Raw genomic sequence first — 26312 nt, 5'->3', positions numbered from 1 at the left:
CAGTGACACATGCACACACATACACGCACAAACACAAAACACAGATCCGACTGCTTTTTATTCCTTTTCTTTCCACCAAAGTCAGCTGAAAGAAAATAAAAGGCTCTGTAGCTCTATTTTCACATTATTTAAGAGAAGAGAGGAAGAACTCACAGCAACCTTACTTACACAGCTGGCCCCGTGCTTGGCTCCGGGAAGAATGTAATCCCTGATTCCAATGCAAAGAACTTTTAAAGTCTGAGGCATGTAAGTAGGACATATTTCATGGTCAAGAGGGTTCCACATTTCAAATATTTCAGCTCAGCTTTAAAAGCTCCCTTGAAAACTACTGATTGCAAAGCAAAATGCTTACTTGGAAGCTGGCTGCGGATAACCCAGTTTTAAGACGGTAAGGGTTTTTTAAATAGTTTAAAAAATAAACTTTAACTTGAAATTCTGAAAAAACAAATGCCGTACAGAAGCAGTTTTCATTCAAATAATTTCCTACTGATTTTTAACCCCTGGGAGCCCTCTAGTGTCCTGTTTGGAAATAGACTCAGAAATCTCAGTCTCATGAAGTTAAAAAGGACTGAGAGCGTTTGCTTAGCAGCCGCCGAATAAATACCTAATAAAATGAGGAAACCGATCCCCCCGCGGGCCATCCCACGGACCTGGGGCTTAGAGCCCTAGGCTTTCCAGGGACTACGACTCACCTTACCTTCTGGACCGTTCACAAAGTGGCATTTGTCTCCCACCACTTCTAAGAAGAAAAGGCCTAGAAGTTCATAAAAAGGTAAGAAAGGGTTAATGCAAATGAGGAAAAAAATAGAACAGGGAGATAAGAGCGCACATCCATAGAGAAAGACATTTATAGTATGCCGTCGCACGGTGCAACAGTTCACAAAAAGAAGTCGTGGACTCTCTCTGATTGGAGGTTTTTTTAAAAACAGGTTAGTAATTGGTTTAGGTAGTTTGCATGTCCTGGCACAGAGGCAGGGGTTGATGACCTCCCCATCTCGCTTAGGCTAATTCTTTCTGCTTCTACGGCAAATAGGAGCAGAAGGCAGGAAGGGGACAGGGGCTGTCTTCCCCACTGGAAAAGAAGTTTATGATTGTGCGGTCAGAGATTACAGTATGATGTCTAATCCTAGTAATACTACATTTTATAATGCAGAAAAGGTCAAAGTATGGGAATATATATAGAAGGAAAGAATGAACTTCCAGGTGATAAATGCCGAAAATTATAATAGCACTGCTACTTTAGCCTCTTAAACTCAGACCTCTCTTCCTCTTTACAATTCTGCTACATGCGGGAAGGGGAAGGAACAATTCTAATATTGACAGTGGCCTACAAGTACCTGCAGGTTTTAGCTAAACTTCGTGAGAATTCACGCATCAAAGCAACTTTCTTTGTGCTCCCAAACTCTGAAAGCACACTGCCAGAAGCACAGAATTATTTTCTAGATAGGAAATGTTAACTTCTTGAAAGGGAACCATGACAGAGCCGTTTTATTACAACTATCATATTATTTTTACATATTGAGAAGAATAACTGACCTGACTCTTTAAAAATTGAAAGTAAATCTTTGGCAGAGGTCCAGTTATAATAAGCAGAAGGCTCTGCTGGCTGTTTCTAAAGGAACTTTGTAGTGGAGACGTGCTTAGGGAGGAGATAAGAGTTGGGTGAGTTAGTAAATTTGGTTGACTGCCTCTTTTCCCCCAGCAAAAAATGTCTCTTTAGGAAAAGACCAACACATTGCCTCTTCTTCTTTTTTTTTTTTTTTTAAAGATTTTATTTTTCCTTTTTCTCCCCAAAACCCCCCAGGACATAGTTGTGTATTTTTAGTGATGAGTCCTTCTAGTTGGAGAATGTGGGATGCCGCCTCAGCATGGCTTGATGAGCAGTACCATGGCCGTGCCCAGGATTCAAACCGGCGAAACCCTGGGCTGCCTAAGCAGAGTGGGCGAACTTAACCACTCGTCCACAGGGCTGGCCCCACATTGCCTCTTCTTATAGCCACCAGAAGGATTAGTGGAAGCTAAAGAGTGTGATATTTAGAAATGGGTTCCAGAGGGAGAAAGCCTAGCTTTGAGTTGTCCTCCTTCACTTCTTAACTGTGGTCCCTCGTGGCGGGTAACCTTACCTCTCGAGCCTCAGCTTCCATATCTTAGAGGAGAACAACAATAGCTCTTACTTCCCTGGTTTCTTGTGATGATTAAATGAGATAGTGGTGACAGAATGATACTTTGAAACACTAGGCAATGGGTTTTTATCCTCCCAACATCTTATTGAACTCCTCAATGGCCCTTCTCCCGGCCCAGGCAGTTTGACAGGGAGTCACCATTGCACCAAGGGGATGCTGTCATGGTGGATTAGAAACAAGCTCATTGAATTATTAGTGTAGCCAATATATTGACATAACCAATAGAGTGGACAAACAACACTCATCAGATGTAATCAGAACACAATTTTAATCATTCTCTCCACTGCCTCTTCAAACCTGCCCTGGAACCTAGTCGTTCTTATCAACTCCTTTGGATAAAAACTCAGACATGAGGGGCTGGCCCCATGGCCGAGTGGTTAAGTTCGTGCGCTCCGCTGCAGGCGGCCCAGAGTTTCGTTGGTTCGAATCCTGGGCGCAGACATGGCACTGCTCATCAAGACACACTGAGGCAGCGTCCCACATGCCACAACTAGAAGGACCCACAACAAAGAATATACAACTATGTACCTGGGGCCTTTGGGGAGAAAAAGGAAAAAAATAAAATCTTAAAAAAAAAAAACTCAGACATGACATTTGCTAGTTACACTTAGGCTTTTTAAAATGTCTCCAGTCATTTTAATCAAACATACACGCATACGTAAACTAATCAAAGTGTTTGATTCTGTATAATAGTCCGAATTTTCACATTCCTTTTAAATTTAAAGCATTTCCTTTCTCTAGAAGTTAACTGTCCCTCAAAAATCATAGCCAAACCTACCGAAAAGGGGGAGGGGAGACCTATGTGGGATTGTTTTTTCCTGTCTAGACCTTCTCTTCCTCATTCATCCACCCACTCGCCCCTCTTTGAGTCTGGCTCTGTCTGTCCCAGAGTTGAAGGGTCATGGGGAGGGCTAAGTAGTAACAATAGATATGTTCTTGCTACTCCATTGATCTTTTCGTCAGTTGACTTACAAACTCTCTGGGCTTAGCAGGTACATAAAGCTGATGCTCTGGCGGGCATTTTGCAATTGCTTCAAAGACACCACTATTATTGTCTCTCTGGCTGATTGTTGATGTCTCCTCAGCCCCTGGGAATCTGGCCGCCCGCTGTTCTGTTGAGGTCGTTTGCTTCTTCAGGCTGTTCTCTTGGGCAGCATTTAAGATGACCAGCAGGCTGCCTTTCTCGCTTGGGCCTGTATGCATCGCCACAAGGGGCCCAATAGACAGTCACCCTCCTTTGCCCCAGCAACCTCAGGCTTCGCAGTGCAGCAACCTACTTCTCTTGGCATGGGGGACCCTCATTTTTAGAACAGGGAAGCGGTTGCCGTCTGCTGCTCATGGTCATTATTGAAACTGAACAGAAAAGTGTTTTCTACCGTGAGGTATCTTGGGGCTCAAGAGAGAAGTTTAATTTAGCTTTAGAAAAATAAAGGTAAATTTCTTGATTGAGCAATGGTTTGAAAGTGTGTTGCCACGATATACCATTGACGTATAACATGTGAGGGCACATAGAACACTCAAAACATTTGTTATTGTTATTAATATTATTAGATCAGAGGGACTGATATAATCATCCTCATATGTAAAGTATTTTCTCTCCAATAAAAAAAAGTCTATGAGGAAAACAGTGAAAAAGTAGAGGATAAGACAATGGTATGGCTGATAAAAATTACCTAGGAATCTTTTTATACGTTTATGCAGGATGGACACAGAAAAGCAACATGAGCAGGAACTGGTAATGTTCTATTTCTTGACCTAGATGGTATTTACAAAAGTAAGTTTATTTGGGATAATTTGTTTATACATTTATGATTTGTGCATTTTTCCATATATGTAATTTATGCTTTAACAAAACTGAAAGCGGTGATAGGTAAACAAATATTTACTTTATATATTGCATCGGCCATACCTCTATATAGAAAGAGAGTAGCAGAGTAAAAATATTTTACATCTTTTTTTATTTACAGTGAAGAGTTCACAATACTTCCATCACTTGAAAATTAAAAAGTTAAAGAACAATGGAATCACTGAAAATTTTTTAAAAATACCTAGATGCCTAGGCCTCATCCACCTCCCTCAGGATTCTGATTTAATTGGTCTGAGGTGGAACCCAGCAATCTGTAGTCTGAAAAACTTCTAATGTACAGGGTTATAATTCGCTCTTCTAAAAGTTAAACGGCTGGCTTTGGAAGCAAATTAACACATTTTTACAGTGAAGCAGTAAGGCTTAGGTTTCATTAGCAGTGAAATAATCTTTAAATCCTTCGAGACTTCCAATTGCAAGATCCAAGTGTGGTAAAGGCCTTTCTCCATCAGCCTGGGAGAGCTCCGGGACCGGCCTACACAGTGAATAGGCCTCCGGAATTCCAAGCCCACAGCGCTCTCATTTCCCTACCCTTGTCAGGAGTGCCATTGGCTGCTTCTGTGGGCTCCAGCTCACCCACCTCCTGAGAGCCATTTGGAAAGAGAAGAGGACTATGTAAGGACTCCAGTCACTGAAAAGTTAAGTACTGAGCTTTTCCTTGCTGTTGTTGACCCATGCTTGTTATGTAGATCACAGACCTACAGATGGACACTTTGGTCCTGGCTCTGTGCTGACCAGACCCTGCCCTGGGTCCCTAACCCTTGCTCACCACCCTCCTTCCCTCTAGGACCCATAGCCTTTCTGGAACTATAATCCTGGCTTTACCCTAGGGTCTTGGGTACAACCTCTGTCCTGCTTGTCATACGGAATTTGCTGATACTTTTACTATCTACTCTAACACCAGGCCTGGGCAGTCTCAAACAGGCCTGTCCTGCCACTGAAAAACTCTTAGCCTTATAATCTTTGAGATTTTGTCATAAAAGTGTTTAATTGATACCAAGAAGTTTGTAGTTCCTTAAATAGTGCTCTATAGTATGTCTTTAAAACTGTATGCAAAAGAAGTTAACAGTTATTGTATTATGTTTTATAGAAATGTGTGCACTTCTACCTGACACTTGAGTACTCACTCCTAAGGACATCTTTCCTGTTGACCTTTACCATCACATCTACTTGTGGAGGAGAAGCACTTTAAAGGAAAACCACCTGTCTCCTCAAGGCTAGCCTCACAAATCTATGAAGTGACACTGAGTGCCACAGCTTAATCTCTCACGTGTGACCAAGAGAGCACCAGAGAGGCGTATTTCCAGGGGATGAAGTGCCTGGCATTTCATCACGTTGGGTATTCTCCCCTCTATCTACTATGATAGCTGGCAAAGAGTAGCATGAGCCCCCTGCCTTTTCCCAGTAAGGAAATCTCCTACAAGAATCCATTTAGCCCCATTTCCTCAGAAATGTTTGCTCCATTTATTTAAAGTTTTGTTTGTGTTATGATGGTTCTGCCACATGACCAGAAACTGAGCACTGTTTGCATAGACGGACCATAATACAGGAAACAGATAAAATGTATGATAGCCAATTTGACATATATTTCAAATAACAGATATTTATATGGTTGTTATTTCACTTCTGGATAATTAGATGATTTATGCATGTTATAATGATCAGCATTGTTTTATAGTTCTAAAACCCAAGCATGCACGGAGTCATCATGGAGCAAGAGAAGAATTTAGTAAGTCAGAGGCTACTTGAGTTCCTTTTAAAAGCCCTTGGATAATCTAGACAACTAAACTTCTCTGTTTCAGCCGTGGCTGCTAAAGGCCTCAATCCTCCGCCTCCCAGGCCACACACACAGAGGCACGAATGGACACGCTGGCCTGAGGTCATTCTTGGCTTAGGACAGACCAACCCAAGTGGTTTTTGGCCTGTGTAGATGAGTCAAGATCGGATAAAGCTGTCCTGATTCTTCAGCTCCTTGCAGGAAACTAGTGCAGAGCTACAAATTATCTCTTCTCTCCTCACCTAAGGCATAGTTTGTGTAAAAGAAATGAGCTGCAGAGTACATTTAAAGGAAAGAAGGCCCCCTGGCTACACTAGATTAAATTTGGCACATTAGAAATACATTGAGGTTATAAATAAATACCATAAAAGTGCAGGGGAAGAAGATAGAAATGTGGGGTCCTTTTTTTATTTATATCTAGCAGTTTTGAGACCCGGTTGTGTTCCCCACTGTGATTCAGACATGTGCAGCATATCTGGTAGATTGTCGGGGTGTGGAAGCTACACGTGCATGTTTTCTGAGTTGACAGAGAACCCGATTAGAAAAGACAGGATGTGTTAATATCATAGACCCTGCCCATCCACCTTTTCCCTTCTCCCCAGCGCTATAGATTCAAGCCCCAGGAAAGAACTACAGGCGAACACAGATGGAGATATTTTCATGAGTTATTCTGTGAGATATTGAGGCCCCGGCAGCTTACTTTGATTTCCAGGCAAGGCAATGTGACACAGGGTCAGGGGGCATCCCATTCTGTCCACCACTTCCAGGTGATGGCAATTTGGGGAGCACTGGTAGGTAGCACCCTGGGGTGGACCTCCTGGTTCCCATGGAAGGCAGCAGCAGCAACAGAGCAGCAATGGGCTTGGCAGTGAGCCACCCTTAAGTAGCTGCACCAGCAGAAAATATTCATGAGAGGCTGGTTTGTGGTAACCAGAACTGACGGGGTTACAAACACATGAGTGACAAGCCCTGGCATCACTGTGACAAAAGTGAATGCTTTTCTGAGAGGTGCCAGAGGTCTTCTTTTATGCAGGAAAGGGTAAGAGTCAGAGCAATCTGAGTCACTCCCACTAGAGAATGCTTGGTACCCATAGGCTGGTGAGACTTGGGGAAATGGAGGTTGTACGGTCACTTCATATATGGATGACCCACTAAATGCCATTCATTAAAGCTGGGTTCTGTGGGTTGTATGTAGTGTCTAAGGCACTGCCTGGCTCAGGAATGTCTCAATAAATATTCCGTGAATGAATGAAGGAATGAATGAAAGTATTAAGATGATAAAGCACGATCACTAGACTAGTGGTTCTCAAAGTGTGGCGCTGGCCCAGCAGCATCAGTTTGACCTGGGAATTTGTGACAAATGCAGATCTTTGAATCCCATCCCAGACCTAGTGAATCAGAAACTCTGGAGGAGAGGCTTTGTAATCTATGTTGTAACAGTCCCTCCAGGTAATCTGATGCTAACTTTGAGAACCATGGTCCTAGTTGAGAAACCCAAAAAAGAATGGGGCAGGCCAGGAAGAAGATAGGAAAGTGCCAAAAGAGGAAAGATAGAATAAAGTAAAAAGCTGTAAGAAGATTCAAAACAAAATTTGCAATTTACATAAAGTTGTTTTGGACCTTTTCCTTCTTTATGAGAGTTCCATTTCTTCCTGTACATTTCATCCATTGGATTGGGAAAGACAAACTATGTTAATGTCACATACTGTGCCCAGCCAGCCGCCCTCACCTACTCAGATTCTAATCCCTTTCTCACTGCAAGATCATGGCATGTAGACAGTGGACAAAGGAGAAATTGGAGAGACTACAATTCACAGCCCATAGAATGAAAGCCAGGAGCACTGGGGGCTGAGCGTGGCGGGATTAAAGAAAATTGCAGAAAGAAATCAAATCCCCTACAGGCCACCACCCGTTCTGCAGCCATAAAGATGCCCTGTATAGTAAAATCACAGTTTTCCAAAAGGCTGTCATCAGGTTCCCATGAGCACATATGTGTAGCATAGCCCAAAATTATAAGCCAAAAGGCTTTGGTGAGAAGCCTGGAAGGGGTTCTGAAATTAAAACGATGAACACATACAAAGCCATATAACACACAGAAGAAAATTAAATATTTTGTAAGAATGAACATGTTGTTTCTCTAAATATAACACACCCAATTACTTTCCCACAGGAAATCACCAACGCTTTGGTTAAGAATGCACATTATTTTGCAGTTCTTTGGGGAGCAAAGACAACCTTGACTGAGGTAATCACCACCTCAAAGGCAATGCTCTTTGGTTTTTTTTTTTCCCTCTCCAAAGCCCCAGTGCATGGTTGTATATATCCTAGTTGTAAGTCCTTCTAATTCTTCTATGTGAGCTGCCACCACAGCATGGCAACTGATAGACTGTTGGTTCTGCAACTGGGAAGCCAACCCAGGCTGCCAAAGCAGTAAGGGTCAAACTTTAACCACTAGACCATCAGGGCTGGCTCACAACACTCCTTGTTTTATAGTTGCACTAATTAGTTATGGTAGAAAAATAGCCAGACGATATAGTTTATGACAATAAATCTCCATTTAATTCAGTTGAGTTGAGGAATTTGTAAACAAAATATTCTCATCTCAGCTGGGTGCTTTTAGCATTGCTATGGACTGAATGTTTGTGTCCTCACAAAATTCATCTGTTGAAACTTATCACCACTGTGATGGTATTTGGAGATGGGGCCTTTGGGCAGTAATTAGATCACAAAGGTGGAGCACTCCTGATGGAATTAGTGCCCTTGTAAGAAGAGACAAAAGAGAGCTTGTTTCACCTCTCTCTCTCTCTTTCCCTCTGCTATGCGAGGACACAGCAAGAAGACAGCCATCTACAAATCAGGGAGAGGGCTCTCAACAGAACCCAACCACGCTGGCACTCTGATTTCAGACTTCTCAGCTCCAGAACTGTGAGAAATAAATCTTTGTTGTTTAAGCCACTCAGTCTATGGTAGTTTGTTATAGCAACCCAAACTAAGACACGTGTTTAATTTTGCTCAATTTCCTCATCTGAAAAACTGGGATTATTATATCCAGTTTACAGGATTGTTCTAAGAATTAAATTATGTGTTACATAAAACATTCAGCACAGTGCTTGACACACAGTAAGAGGTAATGGCTCATTCAGTTGCTCTCTATTTCTTGCAAAGATGATGCGAATGACTAAGCATCCTCTAAAGAGACCATAAGAAAACACTCATGGATAAAGCATTGATCAATACATAGTTTCAGGTTCAAGAAATAATCATCAGTCTTACTAAATTACTAATACAGCCAATTATCCAGAATTTGCTTCACTATCTCCTTCTATGCTTGACAAAGGACTTGGACAATCAGGAATATATTCTACATGCTACTTTGGATTCAAATCTTTGGTCAGTTTTGCCTTTGATATTTAGAACTAGTCTATGGTAACCACTGTGAGGCTCTAGTAAGGTGGGGCCTTAGCAATGTAATTGAAATCAGGGGGCTTGTCATCCAAGATATTAAGTATAGATCACACATGGAAGAATTTCCCCTCTGGTGATTTGACACTTTCCAGCTGATTAGACACATTTCCCGTATGCCTTTGGTGATATTACCAGAACAACAATGACTGACGATAATAGTAGGATATTAGTTTAATATTAGTTTTACTATTCTTATTAATAGCACCTCATAGGGTTGGTGTGAGGATTAGATGAATTAATAAATAAAGGCCTTTACCATATAGAGAAAAATTAACTTTGTTGTTACCAGGACACTGTGGTGGGGAAAAATAGAACTTAGAAATATTCACTGATTATGGCCAAAAAGAGATTCAGAGTTAATCATGCCTGTTTACATATTGTTCAGGAGTGAGGTCACCTAATTATTGGATCATTTTAGATAGCCAATTCTCCTGGCAGGTATCTCCCTAATATGGAGAAACTTGTAATAATTTCTCAGAGACTGAGGTATCTGTTCCGTATCTTTAGACTCTTGTATTAGTCTTCTTATTTTTTCATTTAAAATATCTTTGGAGCAATGACTACGTGACAGGCACTGTCAAGTCACTTTGGGTATAGCAGTGAAAAGGATATACAATGGTCTAGCAGTGAAGGAGCATATATGAGCCTACCTTCTAGATTGGACCCCTTCTAAAACTTTCTCTATCAGTTCTCCACATTCTTTCCCATCTACCACAACTTAGAACCTGCCCAAACCTCACAGACATGTCTACTTTCAGATCTCAGTTCTTCCCATTCTATCTGGTCTCAATTCGTACACACAGCCTCAAATAGGAAAATTCTAATCAGGCCAAATTTATCATCTGCCAAATGACAGTCCTAGACTGGTTTGATTAATTTTATAGATTATTCATTTCAGTTTGATAAATAATCCAACTGCCAATCTGTCATAAATCTCAAACCAAACGAAAGCTTATTTTCACTTACTCATTTATTGGATCCTGGGGAAAAAAAAGACACTTTAATTTTCCTTAAGAAAAAAAATCCTTAAAGTTAGTTGAATTTCAGCTAACAGGTGAATAACTCTCCCTCTAAAATACATAAATTTTTTAAACAAATGAAAAAAAGTTTAAAAGATGGGAATGTAATTTCTGCTGCTAAATCTTTATATGTCTGAGAAGCTCAGCTAATCTAAGTTCATCACTAACATTTTTATTACTTTTTAAGTTTTCCACAGAGAGCACAATTCGAGATTAAAACATATAATTTCTACTTGAGGCTATGTCAGGATAGATACTCTCCAAGGCCTTCTTACTTTAGACCGAGATAAAGAAGGAAAAACATAGATCCACTGCTTATAAGCTCTCTAAAAAGGAAAGATTCCCAAATTTAAATTTTCCACAAATGGATATCAGTTTATATGAGGTGAATATGAGAAATCACCAAGCATACAAAGAAAAAAAAAATGGGAGACAGAGAAATTTTAGAATGATCAGAATCCAAATATAAACTTAGTAGATATAAATAATGTTTAAAGGAAGATGAAGCAAGCATGCAACAAGAAAGGATTCAAAATGATTGAGTACATATTTGAAAGTAATTTTAAAATAACATTTAGAAATGATCAAAGAAATTGTTGAAATTAAAATTCATTGGATAAATTTTTGGCCCTGGACAAACAGGCTAGCTGATATGGAACTAAATCTTCTACCAAAAATAACTTTAAAAGTTGGGAAAACATAAGCAATCCTTTGAAGGCGTTGGAGAGCCAACACCAGCAATACTGAGCAGTTAGAATTCTTAGAAAAGGGAAGCACACAAGGTACACTGCACATTCACCTCAGAATTCTCCTGTGGGCATTTTTCAAACTGTGGCAAGGGTGAAAAGAGCCCAAGAAGAGAGCAGCCGTCTCACAGGTCTGAGACAGATACTGAGTTCAGGAATGCCAAAGGAGCTGGGGCGTGAGGAGTGAAATATTGGAGAGAAGGGAACCTCAGAGAAAGTGCCCAAAAATATGCATACAACTTTCCCTCAAATTGCTGGTCAGCTTTTGAGCTGTGAACATGCAAGGCAAGCCTGAAGAAATGCAGTGAAGAGCATCAGTCATGGGTGTCCAAGATAATGTCCCATAGTCGGTGGGGTCCTCCAGGAGTTGTTAAGTTGAGGTCAGCAAAATGTAGAAAAGGTGCTGTTAGGCCTCTTCCACCCCACCCACAGCCCAGAAACACCACCGGACTTTAAAGCGTGATCTTCAGCTGGGCCAACCCAGTTACTACCGTGCAACTGGGGCTGCTGCTTTCACCCCCAGCCCAAAGGGTCAGTGTAAGTGAAGGGCACTGGAGCTTAAGTTTCTTTAGGTTCATGATACATCCACCTCTGCACAGAGCCTGGGTGAAGAGAGGCACATTTGGCAGTAGCCAGCAATCCTAGAGAGTTGGACCACCAGGAGCTATGCTAACAGAAAAGCTGAATTCTCTGCCTCACAATATGGAAGCTTTTTAATCTTTCCTGCACTCTATTCTCCAAGACTAAGTTAGTTGTAACCTCTTCTTTCTCCCTCTGATTTAGTCTTCCTCTGTACATCCAATAATTCCCTCTGCTTATTTCCATTATTTCACTTATTCCATGGTGTTGTCATTTGTAATTAGTTGGATGCTTTTTTTTGGTTTTAGGCAACAGAAAACCTGAAAACCCAACTCAAGCTTCCACAAAAAGCCATTTTATTGGCTAGGGTCACTCAAACATCCAGAGGTAGAGTAGACCTCAGTGCGCTTCAGTCATGTCCAGCTATGTTTCTTTGTGATTCTCTTAGCGGTACCCTGTCCAATGGCTGACTTTCCTCCTGACCTCAACGTGTCTTCCTAAAGCAATGGACCCTACATGATCACTCTTTCATGTCTAGGTAAAAAAGATTATAAGCATTTTGCAATCACCAAACAAGATTTCTGAGCTTTGTGCAGAAGACAATCACTATAGCTAAAAGAATGTCATATAGGTTTACACCTTGGTTGCATGCTCGTTGCTGGACCAATAAATGTAGTAAATGATTTTGAATTGTCCCTTAGCTGGATGTGATATCAACCCCACAAAAATCCTTAATTTCCTGGCTTTTACACAGTGGAAACAGTTAGGATGGTGTTGGGTAGACAAACAAAACATCCATTATAAGCATGGTAGATTTTTTTCTATTGCTCCCATAAAACCATGACAGCCTGGAAGAGAGAGACAGTACTGACCTATCTCTGTATCTTCAGGTCTTACCTCATGGCTGGCATATAATCAGTATTCGAGAGTCACATGAATGAATGAACAAATAAAATAATAATTGATTCTCCTCAGAAATATATTTGTCACCAACCACTCCTATAATTCTTAAAGCATCTTGTAAGTGTAATAATATTTACACAATACCTTATTGTTCAATCCCACCCTGCATGGTTATAATTTTTACCGATTTCTTCCTGGGTTGTTCACTTGATTTCAACACATTACGGATTATTTTTAGAGCTGCTATTAACACAGACTTCAATTGCTGTCCTGTTTTCCCCTTGAGCAGTGAAGCAGTTGCCATGGAAACAGAATCCAATACCTCTCTCTAGAGCCTCACATCAATGCAATTTGATGAGAGGGACTAACATACTACCTCCTACTTCTATTTTATAAGTCTGAGTATCTATTACCTCAAAAAGATGATATTCAATACTGGGGAAAGGCATACTTGATGAAGTATGGGTTTGACAGCTTGTCCAAGAAGATATATCAGAGCTCTCATCTGGAAATAATGCCTAATCAGAGTTGGAGAAAGGTTTTAATGCTTGAATTGACTAAAAATTCCAAATAACAAGGTAGATTTCATTTAAAGGTGGAAAGAAGGATCATTTTAATTGGCACCGCTCATTCAGTATAAAGTCAGCCTCATAACCTTTCTCAGAGAACCGTGTATGCTGATTATGTGGGGGATGATGCTTCCCCTCAACTCCACCTACACAAAAAGTGAGATTTGAAGTCTAATCCAGATAGACTGACAGACAGAGGGTGGTGTAAATTCCCAAGCATCTCTGGGCGAGGCGGCTCCCCAGGGCAATTCTCTGGAAAAAGTTGTAGTTCTAAGCTTTAGCTTCTCTACTTTCAACAGCCGGGGGGAAGGGTACACTATGTGAGGAACTCTGTGGGGAACCAGTAGCATCAACCACATATGAGTAGAAATGACTCATCACCAGGTCCTAAACTCTCAGCTGGGACAAATTTTCATAGTATAAGACTAAGTTTTGACCTTGTCAGCACTCCAGAATCTTTTATTTGCTGGCTGGGAGTGCTATGATGGAATTTTCTATCCCATTGTCAGATGTTTGCACAAAGTCTATCTCTGTGGGTAACCTGGCTTAATCCAAGGATATGGTCTGGAATAAGCCAGGATGGGGTAGATGTAGGTGACAAAGGGGCAGTGAGGGAAAGATTACAATACTAGAATCAACTGTGTCAACTGTACCTAAAGCATAGGGACCTAAGCAAAGCAAGTAGTGAGCAGACTAGCCACAGCCAAGTAATCACAAGGGGTATTGAATTTTAGAGCTAGGCAGCTACCAATGAGCTCATGCATGAGAAAGAAAGCAAAGATGTACATATACAGCCTGGTACCAGGTCAATAGACTGAGATGGGTACTGCAAAAAGAGAAGGGCAGAAGGTAAGGCTGGGGTGTAAGACAACAGTCAGGATCTCACCTGATTTTGTTCTGGAATCCCAGTAGATTTCGTCGTGGGATCTTTTTCTTAGTGTTTTTTTGTTTTTTTCTTTTTTGAGGAAGATTAGCCCTGAGCTAACATCCACCACCAATCCTTCTCTTTATGCTGAGGAAGACTGACCCTGAGCTAACACTGGTGCCCACCTTCCTCTATTTTATAGGTGGGACCCCTGCCACAGCATGGCTTGATAAGTGGTGCATAGGTCCATGCCCAGGATCCAAATCAGTGAACCCTGGGCCAGAGGCGGAACATGCGAACTTAACCACTGCGCCACCAGGACAGCCCCTTACTGTAGTGTTTCTAACTGGGCAAGCAAAAGAGTTATTTTTGGTTTCATTTTCTTTTTGATTATCTGCTTGTTTGGCTACAGTCCTGGCCCTATCAAGATGATGTTTTAAAGACGATTCTCCTCATATCTGCTCTTGGTCTATGCTTTCCCTGTCTCTCAATAAAAAGGAAGATTATCCATGAGCTAGATCAAGGCTGACTCTCCTACGTGCCATGGTTGCCACAGTTTTGTTGTTCGCTCTGTTAACCCTTGCCCTCATCCTAGCCCCATCCCAGCTGTTTCCAAAGAACATTCAGTTCCCGTCATTTTTCTGGGAGAGAAGCAGGTCAATATTATTAATGGAGTTTGTTCTACATACCACCAGGTTTGGAAATATTTTGTTGTCAAGACATGCAGAGGCTTCCTAACACTGAATACCTCGACAACAAAGCCAGACCACACTTGGCCCATTTCTACCTAGCATTCAGGGGCATTCCAGGTTGCCAGGTTCTCCGTAGGGCACTAGTTAGGGCTGTTTTCTTGCCTTCTTCATACTAGGCCCATTTCCAAGTGTCTAGGTACAGATCTTGTTCTTACTTGATTTGCTTTGGACAAAATTCCTGACCCGCTCCTATGCTACTTGACTCTTACTGTTTGCTCTGAACTACTTAAACCCTACCGTCCACACCTGCCCCATTTGCGTTCAGTACATCCATTCTTTCTTTCTCACCCATCTTGTTTTAACAATCTTACTAAACTCTCCTATCTCACTCCGTTATAGAATGGCTCAGATGGCTAGACTGGATTGAGTGAGGAAGTGTCATAGAAGAAGATGTCAGAGGAGAGCTCAGAGCAGGGCCAAGGCCTTGTAGGCCATTGTAAAGACGTTGGCTTTTACTCCTGGGGAAAAGGGGAACCACCAGAGGGTTTTCAGCTGAGGAGTGAACACTCTCTAAAAATAACAGAAAAGGATCACTCTGGTTGTTATTTTAGGAACAGACTTTGGGGATGTGGGGGGTGGGAGGGTGAAAGCAGGAAAATCCTCTGCAAGCCTGCAAAATAATTCAGGCTGAGATGATGGTGGCTTGATCTACGGTGGTCGCAGTGGAGGTGGGAAGATAAGAGAAGACCCAGATAGATATTTTAAAAGTTGAGGGAAAAGGATTTCCTGAAAGATCGGATATGGAGTATGAGAGAAAGAATGGAAGCAACCCTGACTCTAAGGGTTTCCATCTGAGCAGTTATTAAATACTTACATACTATTTCAGTAAATCAGTGTGCCAGACTCTAGTCTAAGCACTTTGCCAATCACAACCCACTTAATTCTCATAACAACCCTATGAGATAGACGTTATTAGCACTACCATTTTATAGATGAGGAACTTGACGCACAGATTGCTTAAATGACTTGTGCAAGGTCCCAGTGAATGTTGTTGCCATTAATTGAGATGGATCAGTGTAGGAGTGGAACATATTTGGAGCAGGGTTAGGAGTTGGTTTTCTACTTTTTTGGGGTCTAGAAACCACTAAGTACCCACCTGTCCAGGCTCAGTCCACCTTTGCTTTCAGCTGGTATTAGTCCATGGTATACACTTGTTACCTCCAGGGGTTACTCTAGATTGGCACCAGGGCTCTCACAGCTTGGTCTTCCACTGGAGATAGTGGTATGCTGGCAAATATTTACCAGTCCCTCAGGGAAAAAAAGTCACTTTTGCTGAATATTTGCTGATTTCTGTGGTGTAAATATTCGAACCATAGCCAATTTCAAACGTGATTTTATTGAATGTGGAATTTGGAAGGGGTGCACACAATCTGCCCTCAGCTGTAGCATATGACTAACTGGAAACTCTACAATAATTTTCAAGTGCTAGTGAACATCTAGCATTGGTAGTTTGGGGCTCCCAAATGAGAAGGAGAATATGGTTGGAAATGTAGCCTAAGCAGTTGGGAAAAATAATTTAGACTTGAACTAGTGATTGAAGTATAGATAATAAGGCAAGAATAGACAGAACAAATCCAAGGATATGAAATAACAAAGGGGCTACCTAATTATAGGAGAGTGAAATGGTTGAAATAGTGATTCTCGTTTGATGGCACAGGGGTCCAGGGAAGAGATGACTAGGATGTAAAACTGAAGAGTCTTCAAAGTCAGGTCGGTCAATCAGAAGTTTCCGGAGGAAGTAGAGGAAGAAATCCAGTCAATGTAGAAAAGAGGCGCCAGGGATCTATAACAGCAGATCTACGACAGCAGGCATAGAAGAAATACTCGAGCATAGTGTTTTGCCAAATGATTGCTTCTACAAACCATCTGCTTCTGAATCTCTGGGAGGCATTTAAAAAAATATTTCTGACTCAGTGTGTCTGGGCTGGGTCAAGGAAATGTATGCTTCTTAAAAGCTCCGTTAAGTGATTTATATATAATACCACGTTGAGGAACCTGGTAAAAATCAAAGCCAGAGGAGTCAAGATATCAGAGTCCCAAGAACAAATAAAAGACTCCTAACTATGAGATTAAACTTTAGGCCCAGAACAGCAATGCCTTAAAGAAACAGGACACAGATAACACAGCAGCCATGTAAATGGGATACAGAAGAAGGAACTGATGCTGAGACCTGAAGACCAAGGGACATGTTAGGCATCCTTAGCAAAAGTTCACAAAGAATCTTGTACACATCACCAAGAAGTTTTTAACTTCTTGGCAATGGGTGCCAAAAGAAAATTTTATTCCAGGAAACGATATGAACATTTTATCTTCACAGTAGGATGGAGGATAAAATACAAAGAAATAAGACTGGAAGTAAGAAAACTAATTAAAGAGGCAAATCAAGCAAAAGATAATGAAGGCATGAACAAAGCAGTGTCAGTAGGGATGGAATAGTGAGGTTAGTTTTAGAAATATTTTAGCTTTAGAACTAGCATAGGTTATCTGATTGGATATGGAGACAGAGGGATAGGGAGAAATTGACAATAATTCCCGTTCTTCTGGATATAGTGAGGGAAGGATAGGGAGAAACTGAAGAGAGTTCCCGCAGGTCCAAGTAGGGTGATTCAGTAAACAGTGTCAATCAGGGAGACAGACATCTAAGAAGAAAAAGATAAGCAAGTGTGTATTCATCATTACTCTCGATTGCAAATGAGAGAAAATAACTGGCTTAGGCAAAAAGTGGTTTTTCTTGCTGCATGGAAACTGAGAAAGGCTTAAACCAACGATGGTGTAGTGGACTATGGTAGCTATAGTGTTCTTTCCTCAGAATGTATTTTAATATCCCTTCCAATAACAGTTTTTGTGTTTTGAGTACAGCTATTTCTGACCTATGCACAGACATAAAAGTACCATATGAGCCATGTCTGGCCAGTCTGATTTCCCCATGCTTTTGGCCAGAATCACTCAGAGGTGGTCATGAGACCTCAGCTAAGCCAATCAGGGACCTTCATGAGACTTTGCCGTTAAAGCTAGCAGAGACTTTTCCCCTAGAGCTTTTGTCTTTGGGGTCACCATCTAGGAAGGATGAAAGACTGGAGCAACTTGCAACACTCCTCCTCAGCCCCGTAGAAAAAGTCTAACTGCATGAAGTCCAGTTGAGACCAGCTCAAAAGCTGAGACAAGCCGAGATGCGAGTGGATAAAAAGAAAGACCTAGCAGTTCTGAAGCATCTGTTCTGGGCATCAGTAGAGGCCTGGTCAATGCAGTTATTTCTGTGATCATGTCACTTACTTCAATATCCTTCCCAACCACATGAGAAAATATGTTCCTTTTTTCTCCCTTAGGCTAGTTAGCAATGGGTCTCTGTAAAATAAAGTATAAGATTTTCTGTTAATACCTGCCGAAAAGCTAGAGATACAACTGAGCCTCAGGAAAAACTAGATCCAGGGACTGCAATATCACCAGAATCTAGCCCTCCAGCTTTCACGTCTACTTTGCTCTGTATATTGGTTTCATTCTCTCTCACTACCGACTACTTTCCTTTACATAGTTGGAAATGTGGCTACCAACAGCTCCCTATTTTACTTCTCATAGGTTCTATCTCTATTTTTGAACTTAGTTCTATCTCTATTTCTGAACTGGGTTCTATCTCTATTTTTGAACTTCGAAGCACAGAGAGTAAAAGTCAGTTTTACTTTCTGTGCTTCCAAATTCAAAAATACTACAGAAAAGATTCTAATCGACCTACCTTGTGTCATATAATAGATCAATGAATTATAATCAGGGTTTTAAAATACTACAATTAGCTTAGCTTGGGCCAGGTTGACATTGTGGGGACCTGGAATTGGCCACCCCAAGATATGTCTCTTTGGCATCAGGATTATTTGAGGCTGATTGCTTTTGATAAACTGGGACAGGGAAGGAGGCTCTGAGGAATGGAACTTGCCCTTTGTTAGGACACATTTACATTTGTAAGGTAAATCTCTATCTGTAAAAGGTGCCTCCCTCTCTGTACCAGGAAGAAGAAAGGAGATGACCTTCTCTCTAAAAAACTCTTAATCAATACCAAAGGCAAGGACTTAAAATCTGCATTTTATTGTGCTAGTCTGGTAACCTCCTGTAACTGACTTCCCTCCCCCTCCCAACGTTGGCATTTCTTAAGGATTAAGCATCTTTCCTTAGGCTAGGAACTGATTGCTGCGCTCACCTGTGACCACCCAGCTCAAGACAATAGACTTGCCTCCTGCTACGCCCACCGAGATAGCAGAACCACTACCTGCTGTGTCCATCAAGCACTCTGCTGACAGGGCAATCTTGTGACTATTGTGGGAGGGACATTTCAATCACATGTGAAACACCCTGTTTGGGGGTATATAACCACTCTGTGCACCCCACTTCTTCGGTGCCCTTTCTTCCTTCGGGAAGAAAGGCCCCGGGCCATGGTTCCTCATAAAGCTTTGTTTTATTTTCTCTTGCTATTCTGTCTCATGTGAATTTAATTCATTCTCCGGCCAGACGAACCCCCATTTGGGAAGAGGAAATCTCCTCCTCCCCTACAACATCCCTGAACCAATCAAATGAGGCCAGTGGGATAGACTCACGTAAAAAAGTAGCAATGCTGGAGGAAACAGTAGAGTTAGAGCATGGAGGGGAATAATCCCAAGAAGAAGGGAAGTGCTATTCCCAGAAGAAGGGCAAACATAGCCATAGATGTCCGTTACTGGAAAGATAACGTGTTAAACGTGTTGAATTTGGGCCCTGGGAAGGGCCAAAAGGAGGCCTAGGAAATGTGGTGAGTTAAAATGATTGCTGAAGTCTATAAGAGAAAATTTATGCATATAATTGATTCTGATAAACAGGCCATTTCAAACTCTAAACGTCCAATTCTATATATAATTTTACCTCAAGATCACCTGCAAAACTAGTTTCCAAAACAATTTTGCACACTTTACAATGGTCGTGTGCTGTAGTAGAGTGGATATTGTGAAGTAAGAGAAGAGAAAGGATGTGAATCACAGAGGCAGGACCTTAAGAGCAAAAATCCTGATCTATGCTTCTCCCCTACTGGGCAGGAGATGATGCCATGAACTGGCAGAGCTCAGGACCCCAAGATTTTTGATCTGGGCAATTGGAATAACGGGACTGACTGAGAAGGGGACTATTATGAGTAGGGCAGGTTTCGGGTAAATTTGAGTTTTCTCTCAGGTATTTAAGTGGCGATGTCAAGTAAACTATAGAAATATTAGGAACTGGATTTTAGAAGAGCAATCTGGGCATTCCAATACCAAGAGGTCAGGAATTAAAGGAGGAACCATCTGTAGTGCAAACGCAGACGGCTGGCTTTTGTTTTTGTAATGCAAGCGCCTGGTTTAGCTTTGATTGCAAAGGCATCCACTTCAAAGAGGCATCCACTTCAAAGATGGCTATCTCGGATAAACACGCTGCCAGCCGGGGGACTAGATAAAGGGCCCCACCCTCCCACCCTCAGGCTCCTTTATTTTAGAGATCTTGGTTGATTTCGAAAACTGACCATTTCAGCCGCTTGTTTCTTTCTCTTCCTGTGCTTTAAATTCCTGCTCTTATGTTTTAAATTCACCAGTATAGAGAGAGTCCCAGAAACCCTAGGCCCCACCCTCCACCTCAATAAAAGCAGAACTCCAGGCCGGTGCTTTCGCATCCTCCCCTCCCCCGAGACCTCATTGTGTTGCCCCAGGTGTGCCATGTAATTTCCAGGACCTGTAATAATAAACCTCTTGTTTTTTTTCAGTTTCCTGATGGTTATTGCTGAGGGTGTCTTGCAATCACAATAAGAACTACAAGGGCCAGTCCAGCCACAACATTGGTTATCGATCGGCTGAGACCCGCACAAAACACCAACCAAGCAGATTAATAAAGGAGCCTTCAGAGTATAAGAGAAAAACCAGGAGAACGTGGTGTTCTGGAAGCCATATGAGTGAAAAACATCAAAGAGAAGGGAAAAATCAACTGTGACAGATGCTGCTGAAGGGTCACATAAATAACGACAGAGAATTAACTGTTGGATTTAGCAATGTGGCTGCCATTGGTGATTTTGACAGTTTCCATGGATTGATGGGAGCAAAAGGCAAGAGTTATACTTTAGCCATGAATGCCAGCAGGAAAGACAGAAATTAAGTGGGACACTGTCCTGGAAACTAGAGGATGCATGGACATAGCACCTTAGGACTCTGACTCTTCCGTGTTCATAACGTTCCATAAACCATACCCCTTCCTCTATACACAGGGACACCTGAGGGAGATATTCGAGGATTGGGGGATTGATAAACTGAGCACTATTTATGGTTTTTATTTTGCCAAGAAAGGCTGAGTATTAAAACTTCTGTTTAAATGAACAAATCAGACTAAGTTTTAAATCAAAGTTAATGTTTTTGCTTCTTATCAGCAGGTGGGGAGAAAGACCAAATCTTCTAAAAACAAAACTAAAGTAACTATATTTTATCCTCATATTGGATTTGTCGCCTGTGTTAAGTGTTGACTCTTACTGGGTCCAATTTTCATTACAATTTTTTTCCAGATTTATTGAGGTATAATTGAGAAATAAAAATTGTACATATGTAAGGTGTACGTGATGATTTGATATACTGACCATATACATTATGAAATGATTACCACAATCAAGCTAATTAGCATATCCATCATCTCACATAGTTACCCTTTTGCATGTGTGTGATAAGAACACTTAAAATCTACTTTTTTAGCAGAATTTTAAATATTCCATACAGTATTATTAAATCTAGTCACCATGCTGTACTTGAGATCCCCAGAGCTTACTCATCATATAGCTGATAGTTTGTATGCTTTGACCAACATCTCCCCATGTCCCCCACCCCTCACCCCTGACAATCGCCATTCTACGCTCTGCTTCTATGAGTTTGACTTTTTAGATTCCATGTATAAAGAAGATCATGCAGTTTTATTCTTCTGCGACTGGCTTATTTCACTTAGCATAATGTCCTCCAGGTTCATCCATGTTGTCTCAAATGACAGGATTTCCTTTTTTGTTATGGATGAATAATATACCATTATAATACATATAGTAACATTGCATTATATACCACATTTTCTTTATCCATTCATCTGTCAGTGGACACTTAGGTTGTTTCCCTATCTTGGCTATGCTGCAATGAACATGACAGTGCAGATATTTCTTTGAGATACTGATTTCATTTCCTTTGGAAATATTCCCAGAAATGGGATTGCTGGATCCATTATAAATTTTCATTAATAAACTTCCCACAGCAGATCTGTAGCTAATGGTTGACATTTTTTTTCACATATATCTAACCTTTTTCTAATGATTATTTGGCAACTGTAAAGCTGTCTCTTACTAGTGGTTTTGGTCCATGAAAGTGAATAATATCCAGGTGAGAGCCTAATGGGAGACATCAATATGTCAAGTTTGAAAATGAGACATCCACTTGAAAAGTATAAAGGTAATGGAAACAGAGTCAAATTAAGAGGACTCAAAAGTCAGAAACAAAAAAAGTAAAGACATAGTTGATTGGCAGTGGATGAAGGAGGCTTTGAGAATTTTTGAACATGCATGTCAAGACATAGATACATGCTTCATGGATTTTTTTTTACTTGCTTCAGATATTTACTCGCATGTGTGTTTCAGGTCTATTTAAAGAGATCAGAATGAGGCATATATTTCATCATATTTTGGAAAGTATATTAAGAATTAATCACCCAAGCATTGAAATCAGATGGATTTTGCCTTAAGAACTGGCACTACCACTTATTAGCCACGTGAATCTGAGCAAGTTACTCTTTGAAACTCGCTCATTGTCCTCAACCATAAAATGGAGATAAGGGCAACATATAACTCACTAAGCTGTTCTGAGAATTGAACGGGATAATGCAGATAAAGACCTTCATGCAGTCCCTGCCCATAGTGGAGGATCATTAATTATTAGTTGTTATTAGTGTTAATGTACACCATCCAGAAGGCATTCTTTTAGAGCCCCATCAATATCTTTCTTTCCTCACTTATCTCTCCACCCCAATAAAAGCCCTCAGTAGATCTCATCAATAATGCTCTCATCAGCACCCTCAATGACCTTTCTCCTCTGTCCTTCCGCCACAGGTATAATGTTGGCTCGCCCTGTGAATCCACTGACTAGAAACGCTGTTGAAGAAAAATCACATACTTATGCCAAAAAGCAAGGTATGAGAGCATACGTGTATGCTCCTTTGTGCTCCTTGGAGGGAGTGTTAAAGATTTCTTATGCAATAGGATATCCTGGCTAAGATAGAACTGGAGAGATTTTAAATTTTTGATGGGTAAAATCAAGTAAAAACTTTTAATTAAATGTGGCACTATGAAAAATTTTTGATCTCTAAAGATGGGGACTTTAAATTATCCAGATGTGCTGTTCCCTTGTTTTTTGAAAATCAGCAGACAAGCCCTTTAACTATCCAAATTTAAGGCAAGTCTTTGTTCTCAACAAAGTTGTGATCTGTGGGCTGAACTTAAGTGTTGTGGTTTGATTAGTCATCATGTAAAGTAGAATCGGAGAAAGATCTCTGAGAATATTGACTTCAATTCTTTTATTACAATTATTGTTATTATTATTATTGGTTGATTTGTTTCTTTGATTTTGTTTTCTTTTGTTTGTTATATGTTTTGAGGCATAGAAGACAGAAGCAGATTTACTGAGAGACTGAGCATGAACAGAACTGCTCCAAGACCCAGAAGACATCACAGTGAGGAGAGACTTCCTCTGAGATTCTTATAGAATCCAACAGTGCTCTGCTCCCTCGGGGGGCTGCAGCTATGGGAACATGGGTATGGTGCCACATACCCATCAGTCATAGCAACAGGAGAGCTTCTTCAAACTACTTTGATGGTAGTGACGTTAGCCTGAGGAAGCCAGAACCAGAAAGGAAGAATATGAAGATGTCACACTGGGAGTGTGGGCACCTGTGAGGCCTCCCTTTGGAGACCGGCAGACATAATTGCAAGACACTTGCATGCTGAGGTCTTGTAAACATACTGCTGGAGGCATTGTAATTCGGGCATTAATAATAAAAGAGGTCTAATTTATATACATAGACTGGCAAGCATTTCTTCCAATCTCTTTATATTACAAATTTTTAAAAACGAGATGCAAACTCCTTAAGCATCTTGACCAAGATTTCCCAGGAAGGTACAGTGACTTATGCATCAATATTTTGGACTATATTAAGTTATAATAAAATAGACTAAGAAAATAAAAATCTTCCCCACCATTCATCAGCCCAGAATCAGAATCGCAGATAAAGCCAGGTGCAAATTTATCAGCAAACAATATTTCTCTCAAATACACTGTCAGGGAAGTGGGAGAAATCCCCCCTGCTTTTCCTTACGGTTCTTACGGCTGGTCAAATAATCAAAGAGGCAGGTTTGCAAGAGAAAATAAAACCAAATTTAATAGCATGTATGCATGGGTGAAACCCAGAGGAAACTGAGTAACTCAGCCATCTGGCTGATTCTGCCTGTTTAAGTATCCTCAGCTACAGGCAGAGGACACAGTGATCTGGGACTTCAAAGGGCTGGAAGACAATTTACATAGAGATGGAGTGCAAATGTTTGTTAAACAGGTTTTGCTAGGCCCAGAAAATGGGTTTCTTGGCGTCCTTTTATCACACCTATTTTACATCATACTGTAGCTATCACAGGCTATGAGCTCCTTCCTGGAACAGGCATTCTATGTTAAAGTCCTTCAGGCAGTTTGAGGTGGGAAGGTCGGATGCTCTTCCTGAGTCTTTTGAGCCTTTATTGTCTTCAGCTCAAAATAGTCTGCATACCAGAGTGGCACATCTTGGGGCGACCTGCCCTGAGCCCCATCAACACACTGAAGCCATAAAATGCCATAACAGTCCAATTCTTGGAGTGTCTACTGATTTCTTACTGAGAAATCTTCTCTAAAATCATAGACTATCAGAAACATTTCTGTTTGAAATTATTTCAGTAAGAATAAAACATCCCACTCTTGCCTGGAGGAGTTAAGTCATGGGACACAGTGACGCAGCCTTGATTCACAGTCCATGTGCACAGCTTCACATAGTGGATCTCTGGCCATAACATTTGACATCTGTTTTTGTTACCGGTGCATTGGGTCCTTGTGGTGCCAAAGATGGAAATCAAGAGAGACAATGAGCAAGAGTGAGAAGATTGAAAGTTTATTAGTTTGTGCACAAGGGAGCCAATCACAGAAAGGGAAGAAAAGAGAGAGAGAGAGAGGTGAGTTGCTCTCCTAACAGCCACACTGTGAGGTTCTTATCAGGCTGGGGCAGGGGATGTGTATTCTGTCATGGCATGTAGAGGTGGGGTCCTGTTTGCGCCTGTGCTGTTGTGTAGGATCTACTACATGTGATGCATGTATCCCTAGCATGCTAGCTCTCCACCCCTGGCTGTGATTTTTACTATGCTAATGGAGCTAGGGTCACCTCCAGCGGACTCCTGGGTGCTAGGATGCATGCGTAAGCCCGGGAAAGTCCAGAGGCATGGAATGTGGATCTTGGCGACCTCTATCTGATTCTCCCAGCTTGGTTAGGGGCCTTATCTTGTTAGGCCAGGGGCCTTGCAGATGGCCCTCTCTCCTTAGACTGGTTCCTATCTCAACTTAACTTCGTTTCCAAGAAAACAGAACCACAGGTCCATTTCACAGTCCAGAACTGATATTGACTCCTTTACACAAAGACCTACTTTGCTTTGAGCCCATCAAAACACTGCTTCATTTACATTGCACCTAAACCCACTCTTCTGCAAAATCCTATAATAACTCTCTCTTTTCCTTTCTTTGATCAAACATCCCACACTTCCTTTGATGTGCAGTCCCCTACATTCCCATGAGTCAGTAAACCTGACTTAGTTGATCTACAGGTTTGTGCCTCGTGTTCTTAGGCTGATCGGGGTAGGAAAAGACCAACGTTTGACTCCAACTTTGTGAGAGACCCTGAATGTGAACTGCTACCCAAGATGCTCCCGAATTCCTAACCCACAGAAACTGTGAGGAATAATAAATGTTGAGTGTTCTTTAAGCTGCTATATTTGGGGATAATTTGTTGTGTAGCAATAGATAACTAATATAGCTCCTGTGATCAAAATACTTCAGAGACTCCCAATTTTCTCAGAGGAAACGCAAAAGTCCTCCTGATGGCCTACAAGGCTGCTCATGTTCTGTTCACCCTCTTACTTCTGTAACTTCATCTTCTACCCCTCTCCTCCTTACCACCTCAGTTCCCGCTACAGTGACCTCTTTATCAGTCCTGGAATGTGCCCCAGGACCTCTGCACTCACCATTCTCTTGCCCCTCCCCCCACCTCTTTCAAGAATTTATCAGATGTCTCCCTTTGAGTGAGGTCTTCCCTAACAACCTTCCAAAAATGCAGCTTCCCGGGGAGCCAGCCCCATGGCTGAGTGGTTAAGTTTGCATACTCCGCTGCGGCGGCCCAGGGTTTTGGAGGTTTGGAACCTGGGCAAGGACATGGCACCACTTATCAGGCCACGTTAAGGTGGCGTCCCACATGCCACAACTAAAAGGACCTGCAACTAGGATATACAACTATGTACTGGGGGGATTTG

General features: G+C 41.4%; 1 protein-coding gene and 1 long non-coding RNA gene across 10 annotated transcripts in view; both read left to right on the top strand.

Annotated features, from left to right (window-relative positions):
• The first annotated feature begins 632 nt into the window (after positions 1-632).
• LOC103555100 (uncharacterized) lies at positions 633-23799 on the top strand. Of its 9 annotated transcripts, none has more exons than XR_011537088.1 (9): positions 633-772; positions 4588-4685; positions 5138-5386; positions 5726-5776; positions 7995-8069; positions 8650-8749; positions 20472-20807; positions 22830-22910; positions 23381-23799. It is a non-coding gene; the product is annotated as an uncharacterized lncRNA (long non-coding RNA). The 9 variants fall into 9 exon arrangements; XR_011537087.1 differs by having other exon boundaries at positions 23375-23799; XR_011537090.1 differs by lacking the exon at positions 5138-5386 and having other exon boundaries at positions 23375-23799.
• A 1032-nt stretch (positions 23800-24831) lies between these two features.
• The window catches only part of TMEM144 (transmembrane protein 144), an 85848-nt gene continuing 84367 nt past the window's right edge, over positions 24832-26312 (top strand). The window contains exon 1 of the mRNA XM_070608805.1: positions 24832-24968. The gene's annotated coding sequence lies outside the window, so the exon portion shown is untranslated. The remainder of the gene's footprint in view (positions 24969-26312) is intronic.

Source organism: Equus przewalskii, chromosome 2, assembly GCF_037783145.1.
Source record: "Equus przewalskii isolate Varuska chromosome 2, EquPr2, whole genome shotgun sequence".
Taxonomy (NCBI): Eukaryota; Metazoa; Chordata; class Mammalia; order Perissodactyla; family Equidae; genus Equus; species Equus przewalskii.
Note: the sequence above shows the minus strand (reverse complement) of the source record. Positions and strands in the feature narration are given on the sequence as shown.